This window comes from Haemaphysalis longicornis, unplaced genomic scaffold, assembly GCF_048455015.1.
Source record: "Haemaphysalis longicornis isolate Haplotype H1 unplaced genomic scaffold, Haemaphysalis longicornis Haplotype H1 scaffold_10, whole genome shotgun sequence".
NCBI lineage: Eukaryota > Metazoa > Arthropoda > Arachnida > Ixodida > Ixodidae > Haemaphysalis > Haemaphysalis longicornis.
In genome coordinates this window covers 25,624,551-25,650,572 of record NW_027526204.1, presented here as the reverse complement: position 1 = coordinate 25,650,572, position 26,022 = coordinate 25,624,551, and the positions used below count along the sequence as shown (strand labels likewise).

At 50.6% G+C, this 26,022-nt stretch overlaps 2 non-coding genes across 2 annotated transcripts; both read right to left on the bottom strand.

The window, feature by feature from the left end:
• Positions 1–8,058: 8,058 nt before the first annotated feature.
• Positions 8,059–8,130, bottom strand: Trnak-uuu (transfer RNA lysine (anticodon UUU)). Its single transcript has one exon. It is a non-coding gene; the product is annotated as a tRNA-Lys (tRNA).
• Positions 8,131–8,532: 402 nt separating this feature from the next.
• Positions 8,533–8,604, bottom strand: Trnar-ucu (transfer RNA arginine (anticodon UCU)). Its single transcript has one exon. It is a non-coding gene; the product is annotated as a tRNA-Arg (tRNA).
• Between the last annotated feature and the right edge of the window lie 17,418 nt (positions 8,605–26,022).

Below are 26,022 nucleotides of genomic sequence, written 5' to 3'. Positions count from 1 at the left end.
GTTTTTCTGATGGAGGCGAAAAACAAAAACGCCCCTGTGTACGAGATTTCGGCGCACGATAAAGATCCCCAGGTGGTCAAAATAATCCGGAGCCCTCCACTACGGCGCGCCTCATCGCCTGCGTTGCGTCGGCGCGTTAAACCCTACAATCAAAATAAAACAGTACGAGCTGCAGCAGCAACGATGGGCTCCTGCTCAAAAGATGCCGCAACTCCTGCATCGACAGCCGCGCGTGCGCAGCCATCAGACGAGACTCCGACTCCCGCTGTACGAACTTCGAAGCCTTCTCGTCGAGCATCTCTGCGAGAGCAGCGAGAGCCAAAGGATCACTAGAGTTCCAGGTGATTGCGCTGTGTTATATCAGCTCTAGTAGAGCTGTGCGTATGTTCGTCGCCCCCGCTTCATCCGATGTACCCATGGCCCTCCTGACTCTCCTGGACTATATTTCACCTCTCCTTATGCAATTGCGTTAGCTGCTTAAAGCTGGTGCAATCACAGTTCAAAGATTACGCGAAATTTGAGATAAAGCTACAATCTTACCGTGGAACGCCTGCAGTTAAGCAGCGCATTTCGGACCTACACCATTTCACACTAGACCGAAATCTCATCTGGTCTACAATGTTCTGGATGTAAATCGACGCTTCCAGAAACACTCATGCCGAAAGATAAAAGCCTGCAGAGCAGACGCCGCGGCCATTTCGATTTGTCGACGCTCGCCTTCGCACGTCACTTTGTTGACTACTGCTTCGCGGCCTATATTCTTTGAGTTGTTAGGGGAGCACACGTTCGCTCCAATAAATTTGTTTTCCTTGAAGACAACTGCGTCGTTTTTGGCCACGTGACATCTGGTGCAGATGTGGGGTGAATGCACCCTACACCCTCGTCACGCTGACGAGCCAGTTCCACTCGTGCCAGCCGCCGACAGCAAGGTGTTCAGCCGGAGTTTGGACTGCTTCTGGATAAAGGGAAGTAGGAATAATTTGTGACCACCACCATGATCAACGCAGGCCCCATGAGCAGCACTAGGAATCCTGCCCTCGTCTTCAACAGCCCCGGGAACCACCATCATTCCGCGTATCCCCCGGAGAAGACCCTGAAGACTGGTTGGAGAAAGTGCAGCGCGTCCGCATTTTTAGCAGGTGGGATGACAAAAATACGTTCCGCCATGTTTTTGTTTAAAGAGCAGATACGGCAAGAACGTGATTGTAAAACAATTAAAGCTTGCTGACCGACTGTACTCTCTTTAACAGGGAGTTCCTCAAAACTTTCGCCACCGTAGTGCGGAAAGAACGAGCCACCCTTTTGCTGGAAACGTGCAGGCAACACTCCGACGAAAGTGTCGTGATCTTTGTTGAGGAGGTGAAGCAACCATATCGCCCCGCGGACCCCGAAATGATGGAAGAAAAGACGTTAAGATTCTTGATGCGCGGTGTGAAGGAGGAACTGTTTGCTGGACTTGTCGGCAACCCGTCCAAAACCATTGCTGCATTCGTGACCGAGGCCAGCACGATTGAGAATGCTCTCGAAATGCGCGCTAATCCGAAATTCCGCAACTCTCTTTGCGCTGTCAATGCAAACTACGTCGACAATATGCGGATTCCGGCTGATAGCCTACGCGAGACCATCCGCGCAGTAGTGAAAGAGGAGCTGCGGAAACTTCTCCCCACACCGCCGCAGCCCCACGCCGCTTCCCTTACACCGACGGGATTAGGGAAGAATTTCAACAAGCGTTGGGAATTTCTACGCCATCCGAAGTACCCCGTGAGCCACAAGCTATGTCCTACTCCACTAGAGTTCATCGACTCCGCCCTGCTTCAACACGCCTTAAACAGGACCCGCCGTACCACCGCCCACTGTCCCAGGCTCGTCACCCGGTAGCCCTAAACCAGACGCCGAGGAAGACGGACGTATGGCGAACTCGCGATAATCGTCCGCTTTGCTACCACAGCGGAGAGGCCGGCAACATCTACCGTCGCTCTGAGGGTCGGTTTGCGAGGGTTCTCTGTCGACGCCCCACGCCCCCGACCCGGCCAGTACCCTACTGAGATCGATGAATACCTCTCCAACACCAACGGAGGACCAGCCCGTTTCAATTGTTCGCCGTCGCCTTACCCGTACCAGTCGCCAAACAACCGTAGCACAGCTGACTTCTCACGTGGAAGGTCCCCCAGCCCACTCGGGGGAACTAAAAGAAGCAACTTCGGGAGGGAAAGTTGCACGACCACGGAAAAGCGAAAACCCTCCTACGACGCAGCGTCTCGCTCACGACCATGATTCACGACATGCCCTCAGCCCGACGACCCTACCGAACTCATACGAGACTACCCAACATGACGACAGCTACAAGGTGCGACGCATACCCGACACAAAAGAACCTGCCACTGAGAATACGACGAAGACGAAAACGTATAGTGCCCGACCGTAAACTCGTACAAGTAGAGATACAACGCCACGACGTACCTGGAACGCGAGGAAGGCGGCTTCCGACGTTCAGCTGTCCATCAACGGCTTTGATATAGTCACCCAAATAGACACGGGAGCCGACTACTCAGTAATGAGCCGACCATTTGCTTATAAACCGAAGAAAGTTGTGTGCCCCATGGGAAAGTCCACACATACGCATAGCAGGAGGCCACCTCGTAACGCCAAGTGGAACGTGCACATCGCTCGTCACCACAGACGGCACAATGTACCCTGCGGCGTTCGTCCTTTTGCCTAACTTCCCCGTGACGTAATTCTCGGAATGAATTTTTTGATGGACAACGGTGCAATAATTGATCTATAGGCCAAGATTCCTCCATCAGGCCAACATTTTCCTTCTATCACTGCGTGACGCCTGAACCGAACCCCGAAGACCATGCTGCTGTGAGGATCGCCGATGATCATGTAACTCTGCCACCCCAGCAAGCTTGATGATCAGCGTCTACTGTGAAGATACGTTTCGTGATGTCGAGGCTATCGTAGAGATTGACCAAACGTTGTTTCTTGGACGTGGTGTCTCAGTCGCAACAGGCATTGCTCGCTTTAGGCAACGACAATTCCAAGCATTGGTCACTAATTTCACCGATGAGTACCAGCATTTAAACAAGTGCGCTGCAATTGCGTTCCTCGAAGAAATGCAAGAAGAAAGAGACGTGATCACGGTTGCCGAATTTGAACGCGCCCCCCAAGATACTTTCAAGCTTCCGAATCCCTTCGAAGTGAATCCCGCGTTACCGCAAGCAGAACGAAACAACTTGTTGGCTTTACTGCGTCGCTGCAGGGAGTGTTTTTCGTAAAACTCAAAACCACGTCTCACCTCCTTAGCGAAACACGGATTATCAACCGACGAGGGAGCCCGAGCAACCATACAGTTACCCTACCACGTCTTTTCACGCAATCGGGAAGCTATTGGGACTCAAGTCACCGATATGCTCAGCGACGACATTATACAGCCGTCGAAAAATCCCTGTGCTACGCTGGTCGTACTCGTAAAGAAAAAGGATGGTACAATAATGTTCTGCGTTGACTACCGGCGACTGAACAAGTTCACCAAAAAGGACGTATACTCACAGCCACGTTCGACGACGACCTCGACCACCTCTGCCATGCGAAGTACTTCGCATTGATAGATCTGAAGGCCGGTTATGGGCAAATTTAGGTGGACGACAGACCAGGAGAAGACCGCATATATAACCCCGGACGGTCTATACGAGTTCAAGGTGATACCGTTTGGGCTGCGCACGGCGCCAGCAACGTTTTAAAGAGTCATGGACACTGTGCAAGCTGGCCTGAAGTGGCACAACTGCCTGGTATACCTCGACGACAGTTTAGTGTTCACCCGGACATTCCACGAACAACTTCCAAGGTTATAGTCTGTACTTAAGCCCATACGTACTTCGGGGTTAACGCTGAAGCCTGAGAAGTACCGTTTCGCGTACGAGGAGCTAAAGTTTCTGGACGACGTCGTCGACGCCGTGGGACTCCTACCTGACCCGACAAAAACGTTAGCCACTGCCAACTTCCCAAGGCCGAAACACAAGGGCGTGCGAAGATATCTCGGACTGTGCGCATAGCAGCGGCTCTTTCTCGCAAACTTTGCAAACATTGCAGAGCCACTCACACGCTTGACGCAAGATAACACCAATTTTACCCGAGAAAACGATCAAGAAAAATCATTCTGCGAGCTGAAAAGATGCCTGCACAGCCCACCCGTGCTCGCTCATATCGACGAAGACGCGCTAACGGAGTTGTACACGGACGAAAATGATATAGGCTTGCGCGCTGTCTTTGTCCTAAAACAAAGCGGTTCCGAAAACGTAATCGCTTTTGCCAGCCTTGGTCTGCCGAAGGAGGAAAATACTACTCAGCGTCTGAAAAAGGGGGCCTGGCTATTATTTGGTAATTTTAAAATTTCGCCAGTACGTATATGGTAGACCATTCAATTTGTGACAGTCCAACATGCGCTGTGTTGGATCGCCAATTTGAAGGGCCTCTCAGACCGTCTTGGGCGGTGGAGCTTGAGCCTGCAAGAGTTCGACGTTACAATAATCTATAAATCCGGCAGGAAACACTCCGACGCCGATTGCCAGTCCAGCGCTCCCGTCTACCCACCAGCACAAGATTCTGATGAAGACAGCGCGTTCTTCGGAGTCGTGAGGGGGAGCGCCCTAGCCGCTCAACAGCATGACAACCCCGATTGCGCATCGTAATCGACTACCTCGAAGGATGCAACGTCGCCGTGCCTAAAGCGTTCAAACGAAACGTACCAGCATTCAACCTGAAAAACTCCGTCCTCGTGAGGAATTTCCACCCCGGAACGAGAAAAATTACCTCGTCATGCCCGCCGACCTTCGTTACGACATTTTAAAGCGTGCAACGACGACCCGTCTTCCGGACATCTCGACAAAGCTCGAACTGTGGGAAAAATCAAGGCGACCTACTACTGGCCCCGCCTTACCTCTGAAGTCACCCACTACGTCCGGAGCTGCCGTGACTGCCAGCGACGAAAAATGCTCCGACGAGAACCACCGGACATCTGCAGACAATCGCCGTCCCATTGAGGCAAAAAATATTACGCTACAGCAACACGGATCTCCGAAGAACGACGGCCTACCACCACTAAACAACGGACTAACGGAACGTCTGAACAAGACAATCGCAGATATGCTGCCAACTTGGGACGAAGTGCTCCCGTATGTCACGTTTGCGTACAACACAGCTATCCAGGAAACTACGGAGATGACGCCGTTCGACCTTGTCAACGGAAGACGGCTGACTACGATGCTCGACGCCATGCTTCCTCACGTAGAAGACGATGACCTCAACGCCGACGTCCAAGAATACTTTCAGCGTGTGGAGGAGGCCCGCAACCTTACTCGAGTTTGTACAACGGAGCGGCATCTGGTGGATACCTCCGACGCTGAGACGCCGAGTACGCAGATGACGCCGTTCGAGCTTGTCAACGGAAGACGGCTGACCACGATGCTCGACGCCATGCTTCCTCACGTAGAAGACGATGACCTCAACGCCGACGCCCAAGAATACTTTCGGCGTGTGGAGGAGGCCCGCCACATGGTTCGAGTTTGTACAACGGAGCAGCAGCTGGTGGATACCTCCGACGCTGAGACGCCGAGTACCACCCTGGGGATGGGCGTGGGTTTGGGCTCCCATTCGTAGACGCTAAGTGAGAAGCTTCTAGGACGGTATTTCAGACCCTACCAGATTCTACGACGTGTCGGCCGACTTACCCACGAGGTGATTCCCGAAGGTGATTCTGGAACATCACGACGACGGACGCGGCCCGCCGTCGTCGGCGTGATTCGTTAGAAACCCTAATATGCAAGATGATGGACTTATTGTTGTTGTTTTATTCGCATTGTTTTTCGTTTTCCATCGGGTCGATGCACTCTTTGAGGGTGGGAATGCTGCGTACGATGTATGGATTTGTTTATTTATTGTTTGTTTTTACTGCCCGGCCACGCCCAGCTCTGTTATCTGTGTCCCAAGCGAAGCGCGTCTTTTATTCTGTATTTTTATTACGCACGGGCTATCTCATTCAGATAAGCAGACTGTTTAGTCTTAATGTCACTAGTCCAAAACCATATTCTTTGATCTAAAATGTTCTGGGTGTAAATTGACGGTTCTAGAAACACTCCCGGAGAAAGATGAAGGCCTGCAGAGCAGACGCCGCGGCGTTTTCAAATCTTCGACGCCCGGATTCGCACGTCACTTTGTTGACCGATGCTGCGCCGCCTGTATTCTTTGAGTTGTTAGGGTAGCGCAATTTTCCTCCAATATTCTTGTTTTCTTTGAAAACAACTGCGTCGTCTTTGGCCACGTTACAATATATCGGCCAAACTGTTCCGAATACTACGCATGTAATCAATATTCACCGCTCCTATGCCAACCGTTGCCCTAATTTTCCCCTGTCAAGACATGTGAACAGTCCCGGGCACGCATTTGAACAATTTAAAGCAACAATTTTAGAATCTGCCTGCAAAACCCACAACGATGGCAAGGTTCGGGAATCGTATCTCCTTTATAAGTTTTGGTAAGCGAAGCTTGGTATTAATAAAATTTACACAAAACTAACGTGATTATCCCTGAAACAAAATTGGCGACCTCACAATTTTTATAACATTGTTCACGAACCCTACCCTTGAGTTTCCCATCAGAACTCGCAGAAACTTTTTATATACCGCAGCTTTCTTAGGCTGAAGGGGCTCCACAATGCGATTTGTACCTTGGAAGGAGGGCGCGATCCCACCACCTCTAAGAAACTTCAACTCTTTGTGATTTATGAACCCTACCTATTTCCAGTTGGGTTGCTAGCTGACTGTCCAATGCTTTTTTGTGCATTGTATCTATTTCTTCCATCCGCAGGGGTCAAACCAAAAATACGATCATCGTTCAGGCCTGTATGGATCCAACCGAACCCGTCTCCACACCCACTTAATACCTTATTGTACTCTTTAACTTGCTTTTTGAAACCGCGATTGTCCAGTCTTCCGCACAGTCTGAACTTGTAACCCACGCCACGCACGTTGACAAGTCGTGGTCCAACCTTGAGAGCTGCCTTGTTAATACAACCCCCCTTCTGTCCCTCTAACTCTCATTTCTCTTTCGTTGTTGTTGTTATACCATAGGCATAGACCGACTGCATGCGTACTGTCCTTTCCGACATGTCTTCACTCCTTCTCACAGTTTTCTGCAAGGCTATATAGGAAATGTGTTTAAATGCTTGTGACAGCGAAATCATGTAACTGCACTCTCATGAAGGCAAGTCCCGTTGCAGCTACGTGAGTAAACCTTCTGCGTTATTGCTCTTGCTGAGTATACGACCCTTTATTCATATCATTTCTGGGCGCTATGTGAGGTTGATCTTTCTCTAAATTTCTATATATATATATATATATATATATATATATATATATATATATATATATATATATATATATATATATATACAGAAAGAACTGCCGGCAGTCTACAATGCCAAGGAAGGCATAGGGGAATGGTTAGGCTATTTTTTACCGTTAGTGACATTACATTATTATTATTTTTTATTAATTACGTGAGAAAGAAAGAAAGAAAAACACGCGCCCAGAGTGGGGAGCGAGCCTAAGCCTTTCGATTAGATCTCGAATGCCTTACCAATTCGGCTATATGGGCGACTGTGTTCTCCTTCACTTTCTGGGGTATTTATAATTACTACAACTGTATCTGAAGCTTGAGGGTGGTAGCCAGCGCCACTCAGACTACACGGGGAGAAGGGGACCTTCTTATCAACCCCCGGGGCGTGACACGAACGTCTACAGCCTGTCATAAAAGGGTAACTGGCGGGAAACCCTCTTATGCTACCTTGCCATCAAGGCTGCCAGAACCGAGGCCCTCGCTAAGCTTTCGCAGGATAATATGGTTTGGAAATGAGGGGCTCGTTAGGAAGTACAGAAAGAAATGCCGGCAGTCTACAACGCCAAAGAAGGCATAGGGGAATGGTTAGACTATTTTTTACCATTAGTGATATTACATTATGATTATTTTTTATTAATTAAGTGAGAAAGAAAGAAAAACACGCGCCCAGAGTGGGGACCGAACCCACGCCTTTCGATTAAATCTCGAATGCCTTACCAATTCGGCTATCTGGGCGACTGTGTTCTCGTTCACTTTCTGGGGTATTTATAATTACTACAACTGTATCTGACGCTTGAGGGTGGTAGCCAGCGCCACTCAGACTACACGGGGAGAAGGGGACCTTCTTTTCAACCCCCGGGGCGTGACACGAATGTCTACAGCCTGTCATAAACGGGTAACTGGTGGGAAACCCTCTTATGCTACCTTGGCATCAATGCTGCCAGAACCGAGGCCCTCGCTAAGCTTTCGCACGATAATATGCTTTGGAAATGAGAGGCTCGTTAGGAAGTACAGAAAGAAATGCGGGCAGTCTACAACGCCAAAGAAGGCATAGGGGAATAGTTAGACTATTTTTTACCGTTAGTTTCATTACATTAATATTATTTTTTTATTATTTACGTGAGAAAGAAAAACACGTGCCCAGAGTGGGGACCGAACCCACGCCTTTCGATTAGATCTCGAATGCCTTACCAATTCGGCTATCTGGGCGACTGTGTTCTCGTTCACTTTCTGGGGTATTTATAAATACTACAACTGTATCTGACGCTTGAGGGTGGTAGCCAGCGCCACTCAGACTACACGGGGAGAAGGGGACCTTCTTTTCAACCTCTGTTGCGTGACACGAAATTCTACAGCCTGTCATAAACGGGGAACTGGTGGGAAACCCTCTTATGATATCTTGGCATCAAGGCTGCCAGAACCAAGGCCCTCGCTAAGCTTTCGCACGATAATATGCTTTGGAAATGAGAGGCTCGTTAGGAAGTACAGAAAGAAATGCGGGCAGTCTACAACGCCAAAGAAGGCATAGGGGAATAGTTAGACTATTTTTTACCGTTAATTCATTACATTAATATTATTTTTTTATTATTTACGTGAGAAAGAACTTTTGCTTTTGCCAGGAGCTGCGCCAGATATTCGGCACGACAGCCGCTCGGTTGGACGAGGCGAAACGGAAGCTGGCCACTCGGCTTAGCGCTCTGACGAGACGTATACCCCATACATAGAGGACGTCGTTGCTCTCTGCCGCCGTGTGGATGCAAGCATGCCAGAGGCCGACAAGGTTCGCCACATCCTGAAGGGCATCGCTTCTTTCGCGTTCAACGCCCTCGTGGTGCAAAATCCGACGAGCGTCAGCGATGTGCGCACAACCTGCCAGCGCCTGGGCGAATTGCAGGCAGTTCGTTTGCAACCGGCTGCTCTGGCTACGCCGTCACAAGGGGACACAGACTTACGGATTCTCATACGCCAAATCATCCGTGAAGAGCTGCAGCTCAGCGACCCGCTTTCTGCTCCACGATATCACTTTCGCACGGAAGCTCCTCAGCTGCGCGACCTGGTAAAAGAGGAGCTGGCATCTATTGCGGGTGTGACGCCCTCGACGTCTCCTGGTCCTACGACTCCCACGCCGTCCTACTCGGCCATCGCATCCAAACCGCCCTTACCAATGCAAGCCCCGTTGGCCCACGGACACTTAACAGCGATATCCGCAGCAAGCATGCCACGGGGATACTACACGAACATGCACCCTGGCCGCCAGCACTTCCCGGGTGACCGCCCCGTCTGCTATTATTGCGGCTTTCGCGGGCACATATCTCGTTTCTGTAGACGACGTCAGCAAGATGAACGACGCGGATACGCACCGTTCGAACGCGACGTTGGCTTTTCTTACGGGTCCCGACGTGGCACATATGGTTCTCCCCCGCGTCGCCCATCGCCGCCGCCAACCTCATTCGGCCCGCCTCCGCCCGAGCGTCCATCACGGCGACGCTCACCCTCACCATATCGTCGCTCTCTGTCACCTCTTCGACCCGTGACCCGCTCTAATGACAACCAATCGGAAAACTAGCGCCTGCAGTTTCTGGAGGGGAACTGCACTCGTCAAAAAGCCAAAAACTCCTCCATTAAGACCATCAAATACATTGTCTGTGGAAGTTAAAGGTTTTCGTGTTGATGCCCTTGTTGATACAGGAGCAAGTATATCAGTGATTGATCAGAAGTTGTGTTCGCGCCTTCGAAAAGTGACTACCCCGTATACTGGACCTTCGTTGTGCGGTGCTAATCGAGAGGTGCTCGAGCCATCCGGCTACTGTACAATACGTGTTTTGATAGAGGGAATTCGGCACCATATTCAGTGCGCGGTGTTACCTAGCTGCTCCCATGAACTTATTCTGGGATGGGACTTTCTATCATCGGCATCCGCGGTCATCTCTTGCCGGTACCCCGACATCGAGATCACCGCTACGGACTATAGGGATGTTCCTGACGTCAAGCAGCAGTGCTTCGTGGCAAGTGCCGATTTCGTCCTCAAACCTGGTAGTGAGACAACAATTTCCGTTCGCGGTGGCAACTGTCATGATGGGGACGTACTCATCCTTCCATGTACTCGCTTTCTCCCAAGAGGCATCGTGATCGCCGTCTGTCTTGTGCGCTTCTTCCGCGGGTCGGCTACACTCGTTGCCGCGAACGTTACTCCTGAACCGATTCTCCTTCGTCAAGGCACCACTGTGGCTACTGCTGCTGACTCCGAAGCTGTCTGTGTTGTTCCCCTCTCCCCTATTTCCTCCTGCCCGAGTTCGCCCTCTAAACCGTTGCACCCGGCTATATCTGCCGCAATCAGCTCTGATCTCTCCCCCACGCAAACTGGCTCTTTACTAGACCTCCTGAACAAGCACAAATCCTTATTTGATTCGAATTGTACTACGCTTGGCCAAACTTCCGTCGCTACGCACCAAATTGAAACAGATGGATCCCGTATCGTTTGCCGCCGCCCATACCGTGTGTCTTCGTCCGAACGAAAAGTCATCAGCGAGAATGTCGCCGATATGCTTCAACGCAAAATTATCCGCCCATCAAACAGCCCTTGGTCGTCCCCCGTGGTCCTCGTTAAGAAAAAAGACGGATCCGTTCGCTTTTGTATCGATTACCGCGTACTCAACAGAATTACCCGAAAGGATGTATATACGATGCCTCGCATTGATGATGCCCTGGACTGCCTACAAGGAGCGGAATATTTTTCCAGCCTTGACCTCCGCTCAGGTTATTGGCAAATTCCAATGAACGAGGCCGATAAAGAAAAGACAGCATTTGCCACCCCTGATGGACTGTATGAATTTAATGTAATGCCTTTCGGACTATGCAATGCTCCTGCAAGTTTCGAGCGAATGATCGACCATGTTCTTCGGGGCCTGAAATGGAGAACATGCCTCTGTTATTTGGACGACATCGTTATTTTTTCTTCAATTTTCACTGAGCACTTGAAACGGCTAGATGAGGTTCTTACATGCCTCGCGAATGCGGGTCTTCAGTTGAACACGAAGAAGTGCCGTTTCGCCACAAGAAGCATAAAGGTTTTAGGCCACGTCGTCAGCAATGAGGGGATACGGCCCGACCCGGAGAAGATTGCTGCTGTCATCGATTTCCCACGGCCACAACAGCAAAAAGCCCTACGCAGCTTTCTAGGCTTAGCGTCTTACTTCCGCCGTTTCGTCCGCAACTTTGCTGCAGTTGCTTCGCCTCTCAACAAGCTGCTACACTCCGGAACACCCTTTGTATGGTCAGACGACTGTGAGGAGGCTTTCCGACAACTCAAGCACGCACTCACCTCAAGGCCGGTACTATGCCATTTTGATGAGTCTCGCCCTGTTATTCTGCACACGGATGCCAGTGGCCACGGAATCGGCGCTGTGCTGCTGCAGTCTGATGATCAACGCCGAGAAAGGGTTGTGTCTTACGCAAGTCGTACCCTAAGTACTGCCGAGAAAAATTACACAATCACCGAGCAAGAGTGTCTCGCTGTGGTTTGGGCCGTTCGAAAATTTCGACCTTATCTCTACGGCCGCCACTTCACAGTAGTGACTGACCACCACGCTCTGTGCTGGTTGCAGACGCTGAAAAATTTATCAGGACGGCTCGAACGATGGGTTATTCGACTTCAAGAATATGACTTTACTGTCACATACAGGTCCGGGAAAAAGCACCAGGATGCGGATGCACTTTCTCGTTGCCCTTTTGGGTCGAACAAGACTTCCGCGTCATTACCCCTCGACACGGTCCTTCCCATCGCACCTGTCAATCGTGTAGCCATTGAGGACCTCTCGGGCCTGCCTTCTCTTCAAAGGGCTGACACATACTGCCGTGGAATGATCGACCAGCTTACCGGCCCATCACCTCCTCCAAACAATAGGTCGCGTCGGCAGCTTCAACAATTCAAGTTTTTGGACGGCATCTTGTACCGATCCACTCATCTCTCTTCTGGCCACCGATGGGTTCCCGTTGCGCCACGTTCCATCCGCGCGCAGATACTGGAAGCGCTGCACGACGATACCACAGCGGGCCACCTAGGCTTCAGTAAAACCTACGAGCGCGTCCGCAGTCGTTTTTTTTGGCCCGGCCTGTCCACCTGCGTTGCCCGTTACGTCGCTTCCTGCCCATCCTGTCAGCAGCGCAAGAGATCCACATCCCCGCCTGCCGGACTGTTTCAGCCGCTTCCATGTCCGTCTATGCCTTTCCAAACGGTTGGTATAGATCTCTACGGGCCTCTCCCTTGTACAGCTGCAGGATATCGGTGGATTGTGACCGCAGTTGACCATCTAACACGTTATGCAGAAACGGCGCCAATTCGCTCTGGCTGCGCAGCAGAGGTGGCAGACTTCTTCCTGCACGCAATACTCTTGCGCCATGGGGCCCCTCGTGTTCTTTTGAGTGATCGCGGTAGGGTTTTTCTGTCCAGTATAGTTGAAGATGTTCTTCGTGCTTCAAACACAGTCCACAAAACCACTTCCTCCTACCACCCGCAAACGAACGGCCTAACGGAAAGATTTCACCGGACACTCTCAGATATGCTTTCTATGTACATTCGACCTGATCACACCAACTGGGACACAATTCTACCATTTGTTACGTTTGCTTATAATACTGCAGTTGAACGGACCACCGGCTACTCTCCATATTTCCTCATATACGGCCGCGACCCATCGTTCATTCTGGACACCACATTTTTATCGGCTCCCGTGTCGACCTCAAGCCCCTCCTCCGAGCAGTTCCTCTCCCGTGTAAACCATTGCCGTCGAGTGGCTCGTCTGCAGACTGAAGCCAGCCAGCACGACCGCAAGGACCCCTACGACGCCAGCCACCGTACTGTCCGGTTCTGCCCTGGTGACGAGGTCTTACTTTGGACAGCCAGCCGAAGACCAGGACTAGGTGAAAAATTTCTCCACCGTTTCACAGGCCCGTACACGGTCCTTGAGGAAACATCCCCTGTCAACTATCGTGTCACGCCTAGTCAAGCTCGCTTGGACCGTCGATACCGTGGCCCAGAAATTGTGCACGTGTCACGGCTGAAGCCTTTTGTCCGCCGTACTCCATGAACATTGGCGGTCAGGCGCCCGCCTTCACTGGCAGGGGAAATTATTTTGAGCGCGTATGTCGCGTCGGCACAGCCTCAACACTCCCAGGGACTGTTCGCACAATCTGGGCAATCTCCTGCATTGCCTCCTCGCAGTAACATTATCATTCTCATTAACATTACCCAATCCTCTTCGCTCGTGCATCATCATCGCTCTCGGTACGGTGTTCGGAACCGACAGGATCGCTGAATAAACGTCTCGGTTCACCCGTTGCTCAAGGGCCTTACAATATATATATATATATATATATATATTTATATTGATAGAGATAAAGGCGCTCGCAAGTTACAGTAGAAGAGTGGTGTAAAGTATCTTACCTGTTCTAATGCTTTCTTACAAGCACCATTCACGACCTCTGCATCAATTTTTACCATCCGAAGCACAGTCGGTGCCACATGACATCTGAAAGCCTATTTTAAATTCACGTTAGTAATGCCGCTGTCACCGGCGTTTTCACTGTGCTTAAGCCATACCACTGACGTCAACGTCACCAAATTCCCCAAAAAAGAGATTTTATCGATGTACTGACATGCATGAAAAAATGTCAAAATATTTACCCCTATGGCAAGCCATCCGGTAGTCGTTGCACTATTGCCTTCTTGTCGATTTGTAGTGGTACAGACCGAATCAAGGTGAGGTCTGGGTATTATAGTTTCCTGTGTTATTCTTACGACGACATCAATACTTCGCCTCTTTGAAGCGGCTTTTGCTAAACGGTTTCTAATGCAAGCAGCTTAAAATAGACTCTATCATTATGATGTCATATCGATATCCTTAGAGCATGGAGTAGTCTTTACAATACCACGGTAATTGACCGGAGGCCAAAGGCTGCCACAGGAATTTCAACCTTGCGAACAAAAGCCATTGCTGTGAGCGACGCCTGCGAAATCAGTACCGCTAGGCCGCTACTTACAGCTGAAATTTTATTTTCAAAACGGCACTTTTAGGCAACAGGGCCAACAAAAAAGTTGCAATGACATGTACGTTCAGGTTTTAAAAATTACGAAGCGAGAGCGGTACTTCGGCACCCAGGGGTCATTTCGGAACCGACTTGCTCATTTGCCGTAAACATTCCCAAACAGCAAAGCTCAGTCAAGAGGGCAAGACTAGCTTCAATGGTTTAAAACGGCTCAGGTACAGGAACGACGGATGCCATCTACGCTTGTGTGGCTTAAGCTGTGGGCGTAAATTGTTGCGGGTGCATGGTGTCGATCAGCTTCAGCAACCCCGGATTCAGCACATTGTTCCCTGGCCTCCCCATCGGCTCACGCCGACGCACAACTGCCTCCATCTTCTCCACAAAAGTCGTACATGTAATGTGTGAGTTGTTTGCCACTGAGCATACCTTTGGTTTGGCTGATTTATAAATCTTTATTTGCGAGCTTGAGGCGCAGATGTTAGGGCCCTCGTCTCCTGGTCTTGCTGGATCCTCAGGTCCGGGCGAGTCAGGCAACCCATCCACTGCTCATATGATGGGGAGGAGTTGGGAGCGAGGTGCGGGGTTTTTCGACACTCCCATACCTGATGATATATGGTGCCAGGAGAAGGAGAGAAAAAAAAGGTGGCTGGGTATTGAGTTGGGTAAATGGCGTGAAGAAGGGTGCTGTGGGGATATGTATTTGTTTGCAGTCTTCTCGGGGTGGTGGCTTCATCGCTGGATAGTCTTGGGTACGGTTCCGGGTAATTTCTTCGGTCGAGACGGTAGTTGGCTTGTATTTCGGCGTAATTCGTGAGCGAGTCCCATTTGGGGCAACAAGTGTTGTTCCCTCTTCGATAATGGCCCGGTGTGTATGCCCATGGCCAGCGTCATGTGCCGCCTCATTACCTTGGAGGAATTCATGTCCAGGTCTCCAGACGAGGTGTACTTCGGGGAGTCGGGGGATACTCTTGAGGATGTAAAGCGCTGTTTTGGAAATGCGTCTCCGTATGTAATTATAGCAAGCTGCCTGGGAGTGTGTCAGCATGCGATGGCGTCGTCACCCGTCGTGGCAGCTAGGGCAATTGCAACTTCCCCGGCAGCCTCTACAGATGTTGTGCGGCCTGTGAGAGCGGTCATTTCATGCCCTGCTGCATTTGTTACACACAGCATGGGCTGGCCGATGCAGATATGGGGACGCGTTGATGTATCGTGCAATTGGGCTATTACCGTTTTTAGCGCACATAGCTCGCACTCTAGCGATGTGTCGAGCCTCATTGTGAACCGGATCCACGTTTCTCGGAATCCGGGCTACATGAATGGCTTCTCGTAGGTGCAATGGTATTCGTTCTTTGTGCTCTTGTGAGGGGGCTTCGAATAGCCTAACCTTCTCAGCGTGGCCCGTCCGGTCAGCATTAATTTTAGGCGTTCTAACTGGGAGATGTGTAGCGCTTTCTGTAGCTCTTCCCAAGTGTAATGGATTCCTAGACGCAACAAATATTTGGTTGATGTCTTTGGAGGCCGGCCTAAGGCAGTTATGTACGCCTGGAGGAGCAAAATGTTAAGCCTTGCTCTTTCACTCGTTTTGAGGGACAAGTATGGTGTGCCGTAGGCGACCCGGCTAATGATTACGGCTTGTACAATTGGACGTGACATTGTATATTGAATAAGTTGCGCGGAAGAGGGTCCGTGTTCTTCGCATATACACAGTATACGGTTAACGTTGGATGTTTTCTTCGAGGCATGTCCGCTCATATAGACTTGTGAATATATAGCTTGGTTCGTTTTCGGCAGAACGGTTGCGACTCTGTACCTCGCGAAAGATCATGATCCTAGGTTTAGAAAGAAGACAGGTTCTCCATGTTTTCGGGGTAGGGGATGTGGTAATCCTGGTCGCAGGGAGGACGGTGACTTCGCGTCCTTCATGCTCAGCATCATCAATTCCTCAAATGCTGTGATGACAGCCTAAAGGATGTTTGTGCTTTTATTTCACAGTTTCGCCAGTTTTATAGTCGAAATGGTGAGTCTGAGTTCCGCTTGTTCTTTTTCTGCGTGTAAAGGAGGGTCATGCCGACCCGATGCTTGCCGGGGTATTCCATTGCGACTATTTAAGCCTCACAACTTTCGCCCCTTCAAGCATCGGTGTAAACTGCGTTAGCATGGTTTTGATAATTTAAGTGAATAAATTGGTTCCTGGCTTCTCGACTGTACTTGCGTATGTTTGCATGAATGGTTTTGGTTAGGAAGGGTTTTTTGGGTAGTTGCTGGACCATTGACATGTCTCTCATGAAGTGTAGTATCATCTCTGTCAAGTGGAGGGGGGGGGTCTCGGCTCTCTTAGATACATTGACTCATTTCTATTTTATTTAACTGCCGCTTCTGTTCCCCCAGGAGCCCCGCATGGGGCACCTTGAGTAGTCTTGGTGACGGTGAGTGGCGACACCGCGTACCCCGAGCCCCCCATACTTAAGCTGTCACCTACCGTGCCTAGAAGTTGAAAGGTGAAGGGTTAGAAGCCGTGAACGGTGGCCGTCGGAGCCTTGGTCAAGCTCCGGCCGATGGGACCCCTGCCTGTCTACCAGGCAGGGAGATCCGGGCTTTGACTACCAGGGTAATGTCAAAGGAGAAAGTACCCCCGTCTCCCTGCTTTCCAATGTATCATATGGCATTTTCCAAACCTCCCCCCAAACGTGATCGGCCCCCGAAAAGGGGCCGCACCAAAGTTTCTTTTCCTCCGTTGCAATCGATCTCTCTCCCAAAGCCTGATAATTTCTCGTGGTTTTTGATCATGGAATCTCTTGACAAGACAAAGCCCATCACATCCCAGTCTGTGTTTCTAATCTCCAAGTTTCCTGAAAGCCTTATCGGAAAGTCGTACAAGGCTAAGAAACTCACAACGGGAGAAGTTTTGATAGAAGTAGAAAACAAACAACAATCCTCTAACCTGCTCAAGCAAACGCACATGGTAGCTGTTGACATCAAGATCACACCCCATGGCAGCCTCAATAGCTGCCAGGGCGTGATCTCTGATCGGGATCTAATTAATGAGACTGAAGCAGATCTGCTCGAGGGCCTTCGAGATCAGGGCGTGACAGCAGTGAGGCGAATCACCATACTCTGAAATGATGAAATAATTCCTACCAAGCACATAATCTTGATACTTGACCGTTCAAACCTTCCTGAGTCGGTCAACGCAGGTTTCTTGAGATGTCCAATCCGACCCTACGTGCCGAACCCATCCCGCTGTTTCAAGTGGAAGCGGTTTGGGCATGGCACAACCTCTGGTCGTGGTAAATTGACGTGCGCAAAATGTGCAGCACATGATCATCAAACTGACAATTGTAAATCCGAGAACTTCACCTGTGCGAACTGCCAGGGACCACACGCTGCCTATTCTAGGAGCTGTGAAAAGTTCAAACAAGAAAAACAGATCATTGCCTTGAAAGTCAACGAAAACATCCCCTTCCCAGAGGCGCGGAAGAGGTTCTCCTCCTTCCCTCTGGGCAGGTACGCCGACGCAGCTCGGCGGGGGGCGGAGCGGCGTCTGGTTTCGGCGGGGACCCAGTACGGGGAGTCGAACTTGGTCCCGCCCCTAACCGCCCCCCCCCCCCCTGGGTTGCCTATGGCAGCCCAACCCGCCTCCGCACCGCTCGCTCACCCAGCAGTGGCTGTAGTGGCAACAACGTATGTTGGGGATGCCGCTGCACCCACTGCTTCCTCTCCACCGGCCCAAAGCACACGCAAGGGCACGGAGATGGAGACGGAGGCAGTCGCAGCGACCCCCTCCCGCGCCTCACGGCCTGTACCACCTGTGGTGCTCCCCACGTCTTCGGCACTGACAGCGCAGGCAAAGAACACCCGAAAGGGTACCACGTCAAGAGGGCCCGGTCCGCTGGGCACCCCTTTGCCTTCAGATGACGACATGGAAGTAGAGCCCTTCCGTCTTTCATCGCAGCGGAAGGAACGGGCTGCGACGTCCAGGTCAGTAGAGAAGGCCAGAAAGCCCCTTCCAAGAGTCCAAGCCCCGAAAGACCCTGCATAAATAGTCACACTCCAGTAGCTCCAAACACATCGTAATGGGAAGAGAAAACATAATACAATGAAACTGCAGAGCACTTCTGAATAATCTTGACGATGTATGCGAAATACTGCATGCTTATCAGCCAAGTGTAATGTGTGTTCAGGAAACACATTTGAATTCTAAACACACAAATTTCTTGAACAGTTACTTGATATACAGAAAGGACAGGGAAGGCTGCACGCGCTCTTCTGGCGGTGTAGCCATAATTGCCTGGAAATCTTTAGTCTGCCACCCTGTCACTCTGAACACTGTCCTTGGAGCTGTAGCAATTCAAACAATAATATTTATTAGGTTGATAACGGTATGCTCCATATACATTCCTCCTGATGTTTCACTTTCGAGCTCTGACTTTGAGGCGCTGGTTGACCATCTGCCCGAACCGTATATCCTTACAGGCGACCTTAATGCTCACAACTCTCTTTGGGGCTCTTCTCGCACGGATGCCCGAGGTCGCCTGATAAAGAAATTCCTTACATCTTCACGAGCATGCCTTTTCAACAATAAACAGCCTACATACCATAACATAGGACACAACACGTACTCATATCTTGACTTGGCGATTGGCTCCGCAGTTCTCTTTCCTCTTCTCGAGTGGGGTGTGGGCACTGGCCCATACGGTAGTGACCACTTCCCCACCTAACTAACGTATATAGGTAAAGGTCCATGGAGTCCATCTTCCCAAAACAGGTTCAATGGAACAAGAGCTAACTGGAATACACTTACAGAGACATCCAACCTACACTACACATCCATAGGGCACCTACAGGTTGAAGAAGCTACCCAACTGCTCACGGCGCACATTCTCGACGCCGCCGAAAGGTCCATTCCCCACGCCTCTGGTGCCCCGCGCAACCAGCGGAGGCCGTGGTGGGATGAGGACAGTAGGCGGGCGCGAGAAGCCCAGAACAAGGCGTGGGGTATCCTTCGTCGGTACCCCACGTCGGGAAACCTCCTCTTGTTCAAACAGGCCAAGGCATTTGCAAGACGCGTGCGCCTTGAGCAAAACAACAGAGTTGGCGTACATTCATAAAATCAATAAACTCCTACACAAACACACGGAAAGTATGGACACGAATACGCAAACTCAAGGGACAAGAAACACACGGCCTGCCTTTGGTCAGCACTACTGGGGACACTCTCGAAGACCAGGCTGACACACTCGTACAACACTTCCAACACGTTTCTAGTACAGCACACTACACAAACACTTTCATGAAACACAAACAAATGGCCGAAAAGAAGCCTATACAAGATAACATTAAGTCAACATCTTCTTATACCTCAGAGTTTTCTCTGCATGAGCTGAGGGTTGCTTTGAGCACGTGTAAATCCTCAGCTCCAGGCCCAGACAACCTGACATACACAATAATACAACACCTGCACGCAGACACTCTTCTAACACTCTTACACCTATATAACAAGATTTATCTTTCGGGGCACATTCTAAACTCTTGAAAGGAGGCTATAGTTGTAGCTTTCCTGAAGGAGAGCAAGGACCCGTCATCCCCCTCAAGTTACCATCCTATTGCCCTGACGAGCTGCCTATGCAAGCTCTTCGAGAAGATGATAAATCGCAGGCTCGTGTACTTCGTTGAGTACAACGGTCTTCTCGAGAGCTGCTAGGCAGGCTTCAGGACAGGGCGATCCACCAATGATCAACTCGAAGCTCTTGAATCGTATATTAAGGATGCCTTCGTGCATAAACAGTATTGCGTAACTGTGTTTTTCGACCTCGAGAAGGCATACGACACCGCTTGGAAATATGGGATCCTTAGTGACCTCATGTCATTCGGTGTTTCGGGTAACACGTTGAACGTTCTTGTCAGTTAATTTTCAGACAGAACGTTCCAAGTAAGAGTCGGTGGTGTACTCTCAAAGGTTCACGTGCAAGAAAATGGCGTGCCACAAGGTGGCGTGTTGAGCTTCACTCTCTTCATAGTAAAAATGAACTCTCTTGGTAAGGCACTGCCACCTACAATCTCTTATTCCATGTATGTAGATAACGTCCAGATATCCTATAAATCGTGCAATATGTCAATCTGCGAACGTGAAGTCCAGCTTGGTGTAAAGAAACTTGCCGGCTGGGCAGACAAGAATGGTTTTAAATTGAATCCTGTAAAAAGCTCCTGCGTTGTGTTCTCCAGGAAGTCCGGGGTCCATCCGGACCCAGACATTCATCTTAATGACGTGTCGCTTCCCGTGAGGAAGGAGCACAAGTTTTTAGGTGTGGTGTTTAACCACAAACTCACATTCATTCTCCACATCAAGGAACTTAAAAATAAATATCTCAAAATAATGAATATTTTTAAGGTTCTCTCCCACCAATCCTATGTTTCCGACAAAGAACTCCTGCTTCGCTTGTATACTGCTTTGGTTGGGTCTCGTTTGGACTATGGCAGTGTGGTATATGGGTCGGCGACTAAGACAGCCTTGCGAATTCTGGACCCAGTGCTACACTTGGGCCTTCGTCTTGCTTGGGGTGCTTTTCGCACTAGCCCTGCCGAGAGCCTTTATGTCGAGAGTGATAAGTGGAGCCTTGACAAACAAAGAACGTACATGGACTTGCTTTATGCTTTTAAAATTTCGTCGCTGAATAATCATCCTTTTTATCCTGTCTTTAACGATACATCAACATCTCTGCTCTTTGTAAATTGCCCATCCGTTCCTCTGCGCTTTTCACTTAGACTGAGAGAGGCAGCCTCGGATCTCAGTGCTTCGTTTTTAGATGTGTACAGGTCATCATTTTCTAACAGTTTACCGCCTTGGCAAGTTCGACCTGTGTCGTGCGACCTTTCTTTTACGAGACTTGACAAAAATCGTGTACCACGAGCTGCAATACTGCAGCACGTTCTGTCTTTGCAGTTTAAATACACATGTGCAGAATTTTATAGTGACGCTTCTAAAACCTCCACTATGGTGTCGTGCGCTGCTGATGGTCCAAATTTCAATGCAGCCAGAACCATGACCGTGCACACAACAATTTTTTCAGCAGAAGCGTATCTAATGTTACTGATTGTACGACGCATTCTTGAAAATCAAATTCCCAATTCCATCATCTATACAGATTCTTTGAGTGTTGTTCGCGAACTGTCATCGCACAAGCCCCCCAAAAACCACATAGTTAATCTTGAATTCAACACTATCATGTACGTGTATGCACAAAAGCGTGAGCTGGTCCTTTGCTGGGTCCCAGGACACGCAGAGATCGCTGGGAACGAGTTGGCAGACGAGAGGGCCGCTGCTGCTGCACTCAGGAACACTGTAGACATTACAACGATGCCCTACACAACTCCTGGAGCACCAGCTGCTGGTACGCGTCTCTCAGGTGGAGTTTCATGAACTTCTGACCCCCAGACAACGCCGACCATAGATCTTCAATACGTGGGAGCTGGTACTTCTCCACGGTAGCGACGTGATTGATGGTGACCTTGACGTCCCCGCAGATCCTTACACTGCCGTCTTGCTTGAGGACTGGCACAATGGAAGCGGCCCAGTCTGACGATTTATCGGGAACCAAGATGTCGTCTCGCTGCAGCCGTTGGAGCTCCTCCGTTACCCCATCCTTCAGGGCGAATGGCTGTGGGCGCGGCTTGAAAAATCGGGGCCGGGCTCCCTCTGGCACATGAATGCTTGCTGCCATGGCGGTGAATGTGCCCACCCCGGCTGGAGCAGGGCCTTCAACTTGGTCTGGAGGCTCGGGACATCTTCCACCACCTGCACTGCTTCCTGGTACTGTGGCAGCCACACACCCAAAGCGTGCTTCCAGTTCCGGCCCAGAAGCGTCGGTGACGACCCCTTTGTCAAGTAGAGGGGCAGGGTGGCCTCCCTTTTGCCAAGGTGAACGCTGACCTGGGGTTGATCCTCGACTTGGGCTGTCCAGAGTAGCTGCGCAGCATGACGCCCGACGTCTCGACGGACACTCCAGGGAAGGTGCGTCTGAAGGCCTTCCCAGCCATGACCGACACGCTGGCCCCTGTGTCCAGCGTAATGGAGATGGGGCGCCCGCACACTTCAACGGTCAGCTTATAGGGTGGCACCGATGGCTGCACTGTGCCCGCGTGCCACATGTCAAAAATCTTCGGGTCTTCGGCCACGACGTGAAGCCTAGAAGTTGCATCCAAAGCTGCTGCCGCACGCCCCGCCGCCTACCCTTGCGCCGAATCCCTTGGCCGTGGGCTGGCACGAAACATGTGCTCGACGCTGGCTGCTGCTTCTGTCCGCTAGCCGTCGTACCCCCTGGCACGCCCGAGCAACGTGCCCCGTCCTCCCACACGCAAAGCTCTCCGCTTGCGTGAACTGGCACTGTGATGGGGGGGAGGAGTCACGACCTCACCGAACGCGCCTGCCATGACGTGTCGCCATCTTGTTTACCGCCGCCTCCGTCGATGGTGAGGCGGCCCCACGTGCTATCTCGCTTGCGTCCTTGGCCACAGCATTCATCGCAAGCGCTGCCTTGACGGCGTCGTCCAGCGTGGGTCGGGAAGCTCCAGGAGTGACGTCTGCATGGCGGGGTCGTTGATGCCGCAGATGAAACGGTCCCGTAGCAGCAAGGCGAGCTGGTCTCCGAAGGCGCAGCCGCTCGCAAACCCTCCCAGCACTGCGACGAACTGCCCGAGAGTTTCTCCGTCTCGGCGGATCCGGTGGTTGAAACGGAAGCGCTCCATTAACGTCGACGGATCCGGGCTGTAGTGCGAGCGTAGCGTCGCGAGCAGCTCACCCAGCGACTGTGCATGCGTCGTGGCCGGCTTGAGCAAGTCAAGCAGGAGGGCGAAGACGCGGGTCCCGAAGCTGGCCAGCAAAATGTCGCGCTGTTCTGCCTCGGGAGTGTCCTTCGCCTGGAAAAACATGCCGACTTGTTCCTCGTAGACCAGCCAGGCGGACCCGTCACCTCGAACGGCTCGACCCTCCCGTACAGCGGCATGGCCTAATGGCGGCTGGCTTGAGGGGGCGGTGTCTCGGCGTTCTCGGTGTTGGCGTTCACGGTGGCCTCGGCAGCTCGGCTTCTTCCGACGTCGCCAGTGTCACGATTCAGAGGGGCACAGGCAGCACCCCATGCTGCCACACCGACATCGATACCTGTGCTTAGGCGGAGTGAAAGACAGCGGAGACCGCCGAATCTTTACTGTGGGGGGTGACAGGTGTTTTGTGGTTGTGTTGTACAAACTTGGGGGTGACGGGTGTGACAAGTGTGTGGCACCCTCCGACCCTGATATTCGTTGGCCGCTAGGTCCAGTGGCCCCACCAGGCTCGGTGGGCAACATTGTGTGGGGCTGGCGAATAAACACCACCGAGCACAGCAGCTCGCGGTCAGTTCATCAGTCACCGTCACCACGAGCACTCTGCATGTCGTCACTCGGTTGGAGAGTACCCCTACCCTCCAGGTTCACCAATGCGGGGCTGAATCATGACACCTATCTTGCCCGAAAATGCTGGATTCCACCATTCAGAAATTAACGTGACTCGAGTGTGGTAGACACAAGAAAGAATAAGAACACGCCCAATCAGGGGATCATGGGGTCTGCATGTCGGCCGCTTAAAAAAACTGCAATGCTTGCTCAATGCTTGCTCGCATCTTGCAGCAACACCGGCCTTGGCCAGTGTGTTTGAGTGGTTTCCCTTTTAGCCGGTCAGCTGAACATCCACAGTACTTTCAGAAAAAGCCCCAAGCCTTGTAATCAGCACGTTTCAGTTAAGGATAATGCAGCTGATACTTCACACTTCCAAATCTATTTCTTTGTAGAAGGATGTTCCCGTATTGGTGTTCTTGCACTAGCGTTTGTAAATGGCAGCCTTCAGAACCCTAATCCGGCCTTGTTAGATGGCACAGCGAGTTACATAACTAACTGGGAAAGTGGACTGCAAAGACTGTCAATTCACATCACAAACATCCGAAAAAAGGCTGAACAAAGCAAAACAACTGCTCGGGCTACATCCAAGACGAAAGTTCAAAGGTACCGACATTTTTGTGTCAAAACCTAAGAAATGTGGCTTCAACGTAAACATGACCAACACCAGGAAATTCGGATACATGGTGATTACCTGCTAAACCCAAATTATGATTTTGGACAGAATTTTGAGTTTTCCGAAATCAACAATCAAGGTTGCCACTTAGTGGCTACATGTTAGGTTATGCATGAAACACCAATAATTAGTGTAGCGGAGAGCACTTGTACATTTAGATAATACAACATTATTCAACTATAATAGCACACTGTGCTAATAAAAGTGTGTCTGAAAACCTACGTTTTGTCAGACAAAGACAGAAGGGAATGCTTGTGGCTCTTTTCCGGTTGAATGGAGGGACGTGATGTTTTCAGGCCATCTAGAGGTCTAAAACAGTATGGAACATGATTACCACACATGAAAGAACGGAAGTGATTGGGTGCACGAGTGTTACAACTCGGGCAACACAGCATTCAGCTAAAATCAATGCCCGCATACAGCGGCACCGTACACAAGGTGGCTCGCCGCTATCCCAAGGAAGCTTGCGAGGCGCCCACATTCTCTAGCAAAGGATTCTCTCTCGCCATTGTCAACACGGCACCATTTACAGCGGTCATTAACGAAGCCGTAAACGCTGCGCAGCGCAGTGTAGAGGAGTAGCCACCCGAGTTCTGACAAACCACGCATGAAACGTGGTTCTCAGAGATGAACTTTGAAGCAGTTTAATATACTGCTGCCGAACAGGAAGCATTGCTAAGTCTAGGACCAGGCGTTTAGCGCTCAATGCAAGCTCCACAATCTACTTGCGCCCATCTCCTTTCTGAAGACGAGCCCTCTAGGTTCACCCTAACCAGTTCAGTTAAACAATTCACACACACACACACACACAGGGGCTCCTGTTAACGAAACCACAAAGCGGCGATAACAGCAACAAACGACATCCAGTGATAAGACAGGCGGAATTTGTGACGAGACAGCTTACCTGACAGGACACGACGCAGAAGAGCGAGCGATGTTGAGGCGGTTCAGGGGCAAGCGCCCAACAAAATTTGCCGTCTTTAGGTGGCAAAGTTCTTCTCAGATACTTCAATGCGAAGTGGAACACGACAGACATAACCGAACATGCCGAGTCGCCAAAATATTCCTAATAACTGCGCTTGTTAACGGCATACCACAGATCACGGTCGACGGCAGACAGTGCGATTCAAAATGAAAGATTCGGCCGCTCCGCCGGACGCCGTACTCACGGTTGCGGCCATTGGCAGAAGGTGGTGTAAATAGATTACAACGCAACTGGTAGATAATTGCCTCTGTTACTGAATATAGCAGTAACTCTAGGTTTTATTATTTATTGTGTTTGTTATAATACAGAAGCTTAGATTGTTAAAGTTTACATGCATAAAACGCGAACTGCCTAAGTTTTTTGGCGCTCGATTTCAACGACAAAAAAGCAGCCTATGGCAGGCAAGTACGTTGCTATGGCATTTGGTTGTTTTATGTGTAAGTAATCGAAGTACTATTGGGCGCCTGTTTATTTAGCGCCCCATTTCATGCTTCCCCCC